The 12,848-nt window shown below is 40.8% G+C and overlaps 1 protein-coding gene across 3 annotated transcripts in view; it reads right to left on the bottom strand.

Annotated features, from left to right (window-relative positions):
• RASSF8 (Ras association domain family member 8) overlaps positions 1 to 12,848 on the bottom strand; it is a 145,265-nt gene that overhangs the window by 39,054 nt on the left and 93,363 nt on the right. Inside the window, exon 1 of one of the 3 annotated variants that reach the window (XM_044993813.1) lies at positions 9,094 to 9,113. The exons of the other annotated variants lie outside the window; for them this stretch is intronic. The gene's annotated coding sequence lies outside the window, so the exon portion shown is untranslated. Of the gene's footprint in view, positions 1 to 9,093; positions 9,114 to 12,848 lie in introns of those variants that run through there. 3 annotated transcript variants of the gene reach the window in all.

The following is a 12,848-nucleotide window of genomic DNA, read 5'->3' as shown; positions in this document are numbered from 1 at the left end:
CCTCCCTGGTATTTATCCCTCTGATATATTTAGAGAGAGCAATCATATCTCCCCTCAGCCTGCTTTTGGTTAGGCTAAACAAGCCAAGCTCTTTGAGTCTCCTTTCGTAAGACAGGTTTTCCATTCCTCAGATAATCCTAGTAGCCCTTCTCTGTTCCTGTTCCAGTTTGAATTCATCCTTTTTAAACACGAGACCCCAGAACTGCACACAGTATTCCGGATGAGGTCTCACCAGTGCCTTGTATAACGGTACTAACACCTCCCTATCTTTACTGGAAATACCTCGCCTAATGCATCCCAAGACTGCATTAGCTTTTTTCACGGCCATATCACATTGGCGGCTCATAGTCACCTGTGATCAACCAATACTCCGAGGCCCTTCTCCTCCTCTGTTACTTCTAACTGATGATTCCCCAGCTTATAACAAAAATTCTTCTTATTAATCCCTAAATACATGACCTTGCACTTTTCACTATTAAATTACATCCTATTACTATTACTCCAGTTTACAAGGTCATCCAGATCTTCCTGCATGATATTCCGGTCCTTCTCTGTATTGGCAATACCTCCCAGCTTTGGAGACCCAAAGAGACAAAAGATTCCCGCCTTCTGCCAAAGCTATAAAAGGGGATGGAGCAGGACAAAAGGCAGCCAGTCATGAGAAAGCCCTGCTTTCCACCTAAGATTTCTGCTGGAACTAACAAGGACTGTACCAGGGGAAAGGATTGGGCCCAGACTAGGAAGGAGTCTAGTCTGTGAAAGAAGCTTATTGGAACATCTTTGAGGGTGCGATATTACCTGTAATCAGTTTCTTAATGTATTAGGCTTAGACTTCTGTGTTTTTGCTTTATTTTGCTTGGTGACTTACTTTGTTCTGTCTGTTATTACTTGAAACCACTTAAATCCTATTTTTATACTTAATAAAATCACTTATTAATGAACCCAGAGTAAGTGATTAATACCTGGGGGAGCAAACAGCTGTGCATATCTCTCGATCAGTGTTATAGAGGGTAGACAATTTTTGAGTTTACCCTGTATAATCTTTATACAGAGTAAAAACGGTTTTATTTGGGGTTTGGACCCCATTGGGAACTGGGTGTCTGGGTGCTGGAGAGGTAACTTGCTGAGTTGTTTTCAGTTAAGTCTGCAGCTTTGGGGGCATGGACCAGACCCTGGGTCCATGTTGCAGCAGGCTAGCATGTCTGGCTCAACAAGGCAGGGTTCTGGAAGCCCCAAGCTGGCAGGGAAAATGGGCTCAGAGGTAATTTCAGCACATCAGGTGGCAGTCCCAAGGGGGTCTCTGTGACCAAACCTGTCACATGCCCCACCCAGTTATATCACCTCTGTTGTCCAGATATTGTCCCACATCTCTGCTCTGCCAGCAATGCCAGCTTTCATCACCCACATGTTAATTTCAACTGGCACCATTGCATTCTCTCCTGCTGCCTCTTACACAAGCCACCTTATTGTCCTCCTTCAAATCCCTCCTTAACATGCTCATCTGATGCAATGCCTACAAAAACCTCAACACTATTTGGGCAGCCAGTGGGCTAGGACCACTGCTTTTCATGCTGACCAGTTTTGCCTCTCCTTGTACAACCCCTCTCTGTCTGTTGGATCCAACTGTTGTCTCTAACATTATACTTGGATTGTAAACTTAGGGCAGGGACAATCATTTTATTATGTGTTTGTACAGCACCTAGAATAATGGGGCCCTGGCCCATGACTGAGGCCCCAGGGACTACCAAAATACAAATAATAATAATAATAATAATATGGAGCAAATATAATATAATGATAATGAGCAAAACCAATGATAATATGGAACAAAACAATTTTGCATAAAAAGTAAATTGTGCACATATGGTATCCCATGTGCAAGTTCTTTGAGAAAGTTACTATCATTTAGAAATGGTCATTTTCTGAATAGATGCAATTGCATGGGTTTAGTGATTTGATCAATCTGAAGCTAGGGAACTGAAAAGTTTGGATTCCAAGGCAGCCTATCACTGGTCACGGGAAGAGCATGTAAGCCCTTCCTGAAACCCACACAAGGCGCTCTCAGCACTCTCAAGCCTGGTCTACACTAGGCGTTTAAATCGGTTTTAGGAGCGTAAAACTGATTTAACGCCAAAACCGTCCACACTAGGAGGCACCTTATATCGATTTTAATGGCTCTTTAAACCGGTTTCTGTACTCCTCCCTAACGAGAGGAGTAACGCTAGTATCGGTATTAACATATCGGATTAGGGTTAGTGTGGACGCTGATCGACGGTATTGGCCTCCGGGAGCTATCCCACAGTGCACCAGTGACCGCTCTGGACCGCAATCTGAACTCGGATACAGTGGTCAGGTAAACAGGAAAAGCCCCGCGAACTTTTGAATATTTCCTGTTTGCCCAGCGTGGAGCTCCGATCAGCACGGGTGGCGATGCAGTCCGAAATCAAAATAAAAAAAGAGCTCCCGCATGGACCATGCGGATGTGATCGCTGTAAGGGCAGGCAAATCCGTTCTATCAGCGCTCCGTTACAGAAGATAAAATTCAGAATCCTTTTTTAAAAATCTCCAGACAGACGCCATAGCAGGGACTCAGCGCACTGCAGCGTGACAAGCGTAACGGAAAGCCAAAGAATCAAATGGATGCGCATGGACTGGAGGACTGAAGCTATCCCACAGTTCCTGCAGCCTCCGAAAATTATTTGCATTCTTGGCTGAGCTCCAAATGCTTCTAGGGTCAAACACAGTGTCCGCGGGTCAGGGCATAGCTTGGCAATCTACTCACCCACCCCCCACCCACCCCCAGAAGCGAAAGGTAAAACAATCCTCTGACTCTTTTACATGTCACCCTATCTTTACTGAATGCTGCAGATAGACGCGATAGTGCAGCACTCAACACCAACATCCTTGCTCCCCCCCCCCCCCCCCCGCCATGGGCGGCTGATGGTACAATACGATGGAAATCCATCCTCATCATCAGCATAAGCTGATCGTACAAAAAGATGGAAATCCATCCTCATCATCAGCCTCAGCTGATGGTACAAAAGGACTGGTAACCGTCCTCGTCATCAGCCTATTGGCCCTAATTTTTTCTGGTGGATGGATGGTGCAATATGGCTGGTAACCATCCTCATCATAGCAACAGGGAGCTGAGCTCCATCAGCCCCCACCCTTCATGTGTAAAGAAAAGATTCAGTTGCCCCTGGACTAGCAGTGGGATGCTGGGCTTCTCTCCTACACACTGCTTAATGTCCTGTCTGGACTATCATAGCAGCTGGAGGCTGCCTTTCACTCATTTCTCACTAACAAGTCAGTGTGTCTTATTCCTGCATTCTTTATTAATTCATCACACAAGTGGGGGGACAATGCTACGGTAGCCAAGAAAGGCTGGGGGAAGAATGGAATCAACAGGTGGGGTTGTTACAGGAGCACCCCCTGTGAATAGCATACAGATAATAATTTCTGCAGGCTCTGACACAGAGCAGCTGTGCTCTCTGGTTCTATGATACGGTGGTTCTCTAGCACACTTGCCTATATTAGGCAGCACTGATTCTATTTTTAGATACCAAAAAGGAGGGATTGACTCAGGGAGTCATTCCCAATTTTTGCTTTTGCGCCCCTGGCTGATCGGCCAGGGGCACTTATGACAGCAGCTAATGGTACAAAACGATGGAAGGTGCAATATGGCTAGTAACCAATCTTGGCTTTTGCGCCCCTGGCTGATTGGCCAGGGGCACTAGCAGCAAATGGTACAAAAGGACTGGTAGCCATGATCATCCTCAGTTCCAATTTATGGAAGGGTTTGGATGGTGCAATATGGCTAGTAACCATCTCTGCTGTCATGCAAAAGCAAAAGCATGCTTCTGTGTAGCGCTGCTGAATCGCCTCTGTGAGCGGCATCTAGTACACATACGGTGAGAGTCACAAACGGCAAAACAAGCTCCATGATTGCCATGCTATGGCATCTGCCAGGGCAATGCAGGGGAAAAAGGCGCGAAATGCTTGTCTGCCGTTGCTTTCCCAGACGAAGGAGTGACTGACGACATTTACCCAGAACCACCCGCGACAATGATTTTTGCCCCATCAGGCACTGGGATCTCAACCCGGAAGTTCCAAGGGGCGGGGGAGGCTGCGGGAACTATGGGATAGCTAGGGAATAGCTACCCACAGTGCAACGCTCCAGAAATCGACGCTAGCCACGGACCATGGACGCACACCACCGATTTAATGTGCTTAGTATGGCCGCACTCCACCCGATTTTATAAATTCTGTTTTACAAAACCGGTTTATGCACATTCGGAATAATCCTGTAGTGTAGACGTACCCTCAGCTCCCTCCAATGTATGTGCTGATTTAGTAGGGAGCAGCCCTTCTAGCTGTTTTGTTAAAGGAGTTAAAAAATTAAGCTAGTTCACCTACATTTTGGAAGGAAAGATTAAGTCCCAGCTCTCAAAGGAGAGCTCTTTTCCTGCCTTGAAGCCCATAGCGGTGATTCAAATAATCATTGTGTTTTCATCACGACTGGAATTGACATGTAACTCTTTTAGGCAAGCTGGACTGCTTGAACTTCAACCTGAAACACTGACCTCATTGCCCAGGGAATTGTTCAGCATTTTAAAAACCTCAACATGGGCAATGCAACGCAGTTGGTAGTACTTTGTTTTCATTTTTTTTAAAAAAAGAAAAAAAACCATACAAATAATAAAAACAAGAATTCACTGCTGCACACAAATTGCAAGGAGGTATACGCAAAGCAGACTCAGAGCTCTTGTTTTCCCTCCCAGAGAACCTCTGCTGGAGGATACAGAAGTTCTGTGGCAAGGGAAGTTGTTTTTGGTATGGGATTTACACCCTGTGTAGGTGGTCAAGCTTGTCCCCTCCCCATCCAATGGAAGGATGAGAAAGAAATTCCATGCATGGAAACAGCTGAGTTTCCACTCCCCTAAATAGGAGTAACCCACAGAAGAAAAAGACCCTTAATTAAAAAAAACAAAAAAAAAACAGATGAGGTTGAAGTCTAATTTGTCCATTTATTTACAGTTCTTTCACTTAGTGAAATTGACTAGTGACATCCTAGTTGCAACACGAAACAGGTAGGGTCAGCGGGTTTAAATTAGAAACAATTCAGAAGAATTTAATTTGATAATGCATTTTATTTGTTGTATTGTTTTTAAAAGTGCATATCCATAAAGACCTAAAAATGTTATCGCGAAGTCATAACTGAAGTTTATGATTTCACAAAGTTAAAATTCTCAAACGGCAGCATAAGGCCACATTCAAAAGCTTCAACACATTTTAGGTCTCTTCACAGAAATATAAAAGCTAGAGAGAACAGTATCACTTTATCTGAATTCCAGTGCTGGCTGGGCCTGTGGTCATATTGTTTCCATGTGCAAACACCATGTGGTATATCCTGCACTTTGCTGACAACCAGCAATCTAATACCAGTCTTCTGAATCCTAAACAAACAATACCATAATCTACTGTCAGCCACACAATAACTGCTGCACTCTGTCAAAACATACATTAAAAGATAAATGCTCAAAGGAAACCTGTAGGAAAAAAAGCACAGCTTCTAGTCTAGCCTCTTTTCTAATGTGTCTCTCTATATGCTGTAACCCTTTGAATTTTGATGTTATGGTTGCAGATGCATTCAGAAGTATGAGGTTCTAAACTCTGTACCAAAAGCTAAGAATTCCACCACACCCCCCTATCTTCTTTCTAGCCAAAATTAATTTAGATTAATAAGAACATAAGAATGGCCATACAGGGTCAGACCAAAGGTCCATCTAGCCCGGTATCCTGTCTACTGACAGTGACCAATGCCAGGTGTCCCAGAGGGAGTGAACCTAACAGGTAATGATCAAGTGATCTCTCTCCTACCATCCACCTCCACTCTCTGACAAACAGAGGCTAGGGACACCATTCCTTACCCATCCTGGCTAATAGCCATTAATGGACTTAACCTCCATGCATTTATCTAGTTCTCTTTTAAACCCTGTTATAGTCCTAGCCTTCACAATCTCCTCAGGCATGGAGTTCCACAGGTTGACTGTGCGCTGTGTGAAGAACTTCCTTTTATTTGTTTTAAACCTGCTGCTAATTAATTTCATTTGGTGGCCCCTAGTTCTTATAATATGGGAACAAATAAATAACTTTTCTTTATTCACTTTCTCCACATCATTCATGATTTTATATACCTCTAGCATATCCCCCCCCTTAGTCTCCTCTTTTCCAAGCTGAAAAGTCATAGCCTCTTTAATCTCTCCTCATATGGGAACTGTTCCAAACCCCTACTCATTTTAGTTGTCCTTCTCTGAACCTTTTCTAATGCCAGTATATCTTTTTTGAGACAAGGAGACCACATCTGTATGCAGTATTCAAGATGTGGGAGTACCATCGTTTTACATAAGGGCAGTAAGATATTCTCTGTCTTATTCGCTATCCCTTTCTGAACGATTCCTAACATCCTGTTTGCTTTTTTGACTGCCGCTGCACACTGCGTGGATGTCTTCAAGAACTATCCACGATGACGCCAAGATATCTTTCCTGATTAGCTGTAGCTAAATTAATCCCCCATCATATTGTATGTATAGTTGGGGTTATTTTTTCCAATGTGCATTACTTTACATTTATCCACATTACATTTCTTTTGCCATTTTGTTGTCTTAACTATCTTGAGCAGTTTAGTATCGTCTGCAAACTTTGCCATCTCACTGTTTACCTCTTTCTCCAGATCATTTATGAATAAGTAGAATAGGATTGGTCCTAGGACTGACCCTTGGGGAACACCACTAGTTACCCCTCTCCATTCTGAAAATTGACCATTTATTCCTACCCTTTGTTCCCTGTCTTTTAACCATTTCTCAGCCCATGAAAGGATCTTCCCTCTTATCCCATGACAACTTAATTTACTAAGAGCCTTTGGTGAAGGACCTTGTCAAAGGCTTTCTGGAAATCTAAGTACACTATGTCCACTGGATCCCCCTTGTCCAAGTTTGTTGACCCCTTCAAAGAACACGAATAGATAAGTAAGACATGATTTCCCTTTACAGAAACCATGTTGACTTTTGCTCAACAATTTATGTTTTTCAATGTGTCTGACAATTTTATTCTTTACTATTGTTTCAACTAATTTGACTGGTACTGATGTTAGACTTACCCGTCTGTAATTGCCAAGATCACCTCTAGAACCCTTTTAAAATATTGGCATTACATTAGTTATCTTCCAGTCATTGGGTTCAGAAGCCAATTTAAAAGACAGGTTACAAACCATAGTTAATAGTTCTGCAATTTCACATTTGAGTTCTTTCAGAACTCTTGGGTGAATGCCATCTGGTCCTGGTGACTTGTTAATGTTGAGTTTATCAATTAATTCCAAAACCTCCTCTAGTGACACTTCAATCTGTGACAGTTCCTCAGATTTGTCACCTACAAAAGCCAGCTCAGGTTTGGGAATCTCCCTAACATCCTCAGCCGTGAAGACTGAAGCAAAGAATCCATTTAGTTTCTCCGCAATGACTTTATTGTCTTTAAGCGCTCCTTTTGTATTTCGATCGTCAAGGGGCCCCACTGGTTGTTTAGCAGGCTTCTTGCGTCTGATGTACTTAAACATTTTGTTATTACCTTTTGAGTTTTTGGCCAGCTGTTCTTCAAACTCCTTTTTGGCTTTTCTTATTACATATTTACACTTAATTTGGCAGTGTTTATGCTCCTTTCCTTTTACCTCACTAGGATTTGACTTCCACTTTAAAAAACGATGCCTTTTTATCTCTCACTGCTTCTTTTACATGGTTGTTAAGCTACTGTGGCTCTTTTTTAGTTCTTGTACTGTGTTTTTTAATTTGGGGTATACATTTAAATTGGGCCTCTGTTATGGTGTCTTTGAAAAGTGTCCATGCAGCTTGCAGGGATTTCACTCTAGTCACTGTATGTTTTAAATTTCTGTTTAACTAACCTTCTCATTTTTGCATAGTTCCCCTTTCTGAAATTAAATGCCACAGTGTTGGGCTGTTGAGGTGTTCATCCCACCACAGGAATGTTATATGTTATTATACGATGGTCCCTATTTCCAAGCGGTCCTGTTATAGTTACCTCTTGGACCAGCTCCTGCACTCCACTCAGGACTAAATTGAGAATTGCCTCTCCCCTTGTGGGTTCCTCTACCAGCTGCTCCAAGAAGCAGTCATTTAAAGTATCGAGAAATTTTGTCTCTGCATTTCATCCTGAGGTGACATGTACCCAGTCAATATGGGGATAATTGAAATCCCACACTATTATTGAGTTCTTTATTTTGATAGCCTCTCTAATCTCCCTTAGCATTTCATCGTCACTATCACTGTCCTGGTCATGTGGTCAATAATTGATCCCTACTGTTATATTCTTATTAGAGCCTGGAATTACTATCCATAGAGATTCTATGGAACATGTGGATTCATTTAATATTTTTACTTCATTTGATTCTACATTTTTTCACATATAGTGCCACTCCCCCTATGACATGTTCTGTCCTTCCGATATATTTTATACCCTGGAATGATTGTGTCCCATTGATTGTCCCCACTCCACCAGGTTTCTGTGATGCTTATTATATCAATATCCTCCTTTAACACGAGGCACTCTAGTTCATCCATCTTATTATTTAGACTTCTAGCATTTGTGTACAAGCACTTTAAAAACTTGTCACTGTTTATTTGTCTGCCCTTTTCTGATGTGTCAGATTCTTTTTTATGTGAATGTTTGTTTGGTCTGGCCCATACTTTATCCTCTTCCATCCTCTCCTCCTGACTAAAACCTAGAGAATCTCTATCAATATGCTCTCCTATAAGAGAAGTCTCTGTCCGATCCACGTACTCCTCTGCAGCAATCGGCTTTCCCCCATCTCTCAGTTTAAATGCAGTCCTTTAGTGACTAGTAAGTATGTAGGCTCTTGAATTGATCAACCGAATTTCTGCATGGATACAAATATTAATGTAACTGCCTGTATTTACACTAAAGTATTATAAAAATGATTAGTATTTGTCATGGCACCTGATAATATAAAAACTGAAATCATTCTGTAGCACTAAGTTTCTAAGTCAGGAACTTTCTTCTTACATCTTTCAGGAATAGATGGTTATTAATCATTTGAAACAGGACTAAGCCATGGAAAGACTTCGGAAACCTGGGTTCATGTCCTTGCTCCACCTCCGTGCCTTCCTGAGTGACCTAGGGTAAGTCACTAAGTCTCTCTGTGCCTTAGTTTCCCCATCTCTAAAATGGGGATAATAGCACTCTCCTATCTCCCAAGGGTGTTGCTAGGATACAAGTATTAACCATTGTGAGGCACTCGGATTACAATATAATAAGGACCATATCAGTAGGTAGATAAATGAAAGCAGTTAAAATGGATCGTAACAACACTAATTTTTACATATTATTTTTAAAACCATCCCAAAGAGAAAAGGGATTCAGAGTTTAAATCACATAAAAGTATCACAAGCAACTTTTAGGAATGCTAAAAAGAAACCAGATATATGCCAGGTATTGAAGTTTAAAATCAAGCATTGAGCCTCACTTATTTTGAGAATTGGTTTAGATTTTCAATATTTTTGCATATACCAAAAAGAATCAACAGGGATTAGCAAATTTTGAAAAGCCCACACAAAGTAACATGCTCAGAAATTTCACTTTAATCAATTTAGAACACATTCTTGGGAAATTTAGTGTCACCTCAACATTCCCATCAACATTAAAACATAACAAAAAACACATTTTAACTAGGCAATTCGATGAACAGACAGTATATTTTACCTACAGCAATTTTAATCCCTCGTTCAAAAAACATACTGAATTCTCCATTCTCCATTCCCTCTTGTGAAAATACTCAACCAGAGGGATCTAATGAAAAGTGATCAAGAGGGTCCATCTATTTTATTAAATTTTGACTTTAATAACCAAGGGGCAGCTAGAACAATTAAGCCTTCAGTTCTGTGATACTAACAGACCTCTGGTATTGTTAGGATTTATTGCTTTCGCTGCCAGTTTTCCTTGTGATGTTGCAATACTAGAGGAAATGTAGCTCTTGGCACAGAGATTCAGTACAATACAATTGGTAGTTTTTGTCCAGACTACAATATGTAGACTTTTTTAAAAATGGCCTGACAGAGGTCAAGCTGCCCTTCGTGTGCTTTGCTCAGCAACGGGACTCAGGCTTGAAACCCAATCTTAAAAATCTGATCTAAGGTTAGTTTTAACTTCGAAGCTGTCGTTGTCAAAGTCAAACACAAGGGACGTCTGTTGCTGCAAGAGAAGTGGTAGAAAGTTTAAGAAGTGCTTATCTTTTCACCAGAGAACTACTAAAGTGCTCTATAAGCCTTTAGACAAATGAAGAAACCTACCACTGAATGAAGTGCTTTACACACTTACCAGAAGAAAAACAGATTCACCTTAAAATTTCTACTCAAGCAGCACAGCATGAACAGATCAACATTAACAAAGAGTTTATGAAGACTACAATGGAGCTTTCTTAACCTAGTTATGTCCTATGACATTAGTGTTAGATCACTGCAAAAACATACTGAGTAAAGCTAAAATTGTGCTATTAGCAGAGTTTAACTGGGCATTGTACTTCACTCAGTGAAATACTTAAAACTGGCTCAATGCGATACCTGAATACAGATTACAGGAATTTTTCTTGAACCAGAGAGATTGCAAAGTCTTTCCACTGTACAACTTGCAGACTCGGTATTCAGTTATCATAAAAAATTAAGTTGAAACTGCATGATTCCAGACAGAACACAGCTTTTCCTGAAAAATGCCACGGAAGGCAACAGGTTGTAACTGCTATACTGTGCAGAGGTGTCATCTGGCCACCACAAAGTGAAAACTAAAATGGACATGAGAAAAGATGAAAAAGTAATTAGAGGGGAAAACCTAATTCAGTTCTAAACAAAAGCTATCAATTTAGCATAAATCACTGCCAACATATATTTTTATCCGTTATACTCTATGAAATAAGCACCCAATTCCCCTAATCTAACAGGCAAATTTAATCAGCCTAGGCCAAATGTCACTATTCAACCCACACACGTGTGGGATGAAGTATCTACAGACTCACAAATTCTTAATGAAATGATCATAATGAAAAATAAACAGAGGAACTGAAAGTAAACACCACAGATTTCTCAAGTTCGTCTCAGATTTTAACTGGTAAATTAAGCACCAGAACAATATGTCCAAGTTTACAAAGACAAATAAACCCATGGCTTAATTTTTAGTTTAAGTTGGTGATGCCTTATATTATATGGTACATGGCAATTTTAGAAAATGGCCTTTAAGAGAGACGACTACCTACTACAGGGGTCGGCAACCTTTCAGAAGTGGTGTGCCGACTCTTCATTTATTCACTCTAATTTAAGGTTTCGCGTGCCAGTAATACATTAACATTTTTAGAAGGTCTCTTTCTATAAGTCTATAATATATAACTAAACTATTGTTGTATGTAAAGTAAATAAGGTTTTTTAAATGTTTAAGAAGTCTCATTTAAAATTAAATTAAAATGCAGAGCCCCCTGGACCGGTGGCCAGAACCCGGGCAGTGTGAGTGCCACTGAAAATCAGCTCGTGTGCCGCCTTCGGTACGTGTGCCATAGGTTGCCTACCCCGACCTACTACATCATATACAGTGATGTTTCAAATATTCCAGAGCACTTTACAAAAATTAATCCATAGGTAATTGTGTAGATGACTATTTTATACCTCCTTAGCTAGGAACTCTGAGTCAAAGCGTTTAAGTGATTTGCCTAAAGTCAAAGTGAGTTAGGGCTTGTTTACAGAGGAAAGTTATACTAATACAAGGTAAAACATGAATTGGAAGTATTATTGCTATACTGGTAAAACCCTAATGTGGATACTCAGATTCCATTATGTTTAGTGCTTTTCCCCAGTTCAGCTTGTCGCTTTGGAAGCGGTTTAAGCTAACCTGGAAAAAGCTAATCTTATTGTGGAATGAGTGTGCCCCACAGGGACTTACGCTGGTATAACTACAATGGCCTAATTATACCTGTATAACTTGTCTACATGGGAAAGTTTCACAAGGCGTTAGTGGCACATCCAGCAATAAGGCAAATGCTACTCTGTCATCATCTCTTTGCCACTGCTATCAGGGTTACTTTAAAACAAATACTGTATTAAAGTATCACTTCGAGGCCCCAACTAAGATAGACTCTGATTGTGCTGTACGGACATGTGCAATAAGTAACAGTCCCCGCCCCAGAATTCACAATTTAAATAGACTAGATAGAAAATGGGTGGGAAGGGAAAACAGAGGCACAGAGGTGAAGTGACTTACCTAAGGTCACAGAGCAGAACAATGACACTGTCAAGAATAGAACCCAGGTCCTACTAGCTCCCAGTCTAATCCACTATCTGCTAGGCTATACAGTCTCTCAAGCAAGTAATATCAAGAAGATATTTGCACTGAAAAACTGAAAACAAACTTTTTAGGAAGAGTCTGGGTGTTTTATACAATTTATAGCTCATTTCATTTATGGGCCTATTGTCTAAGATTTCTAAATTTTCCAACTGTTCACAATACAGATTCTGCCTCCCCGCCCCCTTCATTAGCTAAACCTCCTAGCGCTATGCTTAAGAAGTCTATATATCCCCCATCATTAGACTCAAAATTTTACAAGTTAAACTGTTGGTAAAAAAGAAAAGGGATAAGAATTGGGCTACTATGGAAAAATACATTAAAATGGAATCTGCAGCAACACCTAGGAGATCTATACAAAATGTAAGGAGACATTCCCTTATGTCTATTTCTCCAATCATAACCACAGAATTCAAATCTGTTTGGCTCATTGACAAAGC

Source organism: Mauremys mutica, chromosome 1 (genome assembly GCF_020497125.1).
Source record: "Mauremys mutica isolate MM-2020 ecotype Southern chromosome 1, ASM2049712v1, whole genome shotgun sequence".
NCBI lineage: Eukaryota > Metazoa > Chordata > Testudines > Geoemydidae > Mauremys > Mauremys mutica.
The sequence above is the reverse complement of the archived record's forward strand: the minus strand, read 5'-3'. Positions and strand labels throughout refer to the sequence as shown.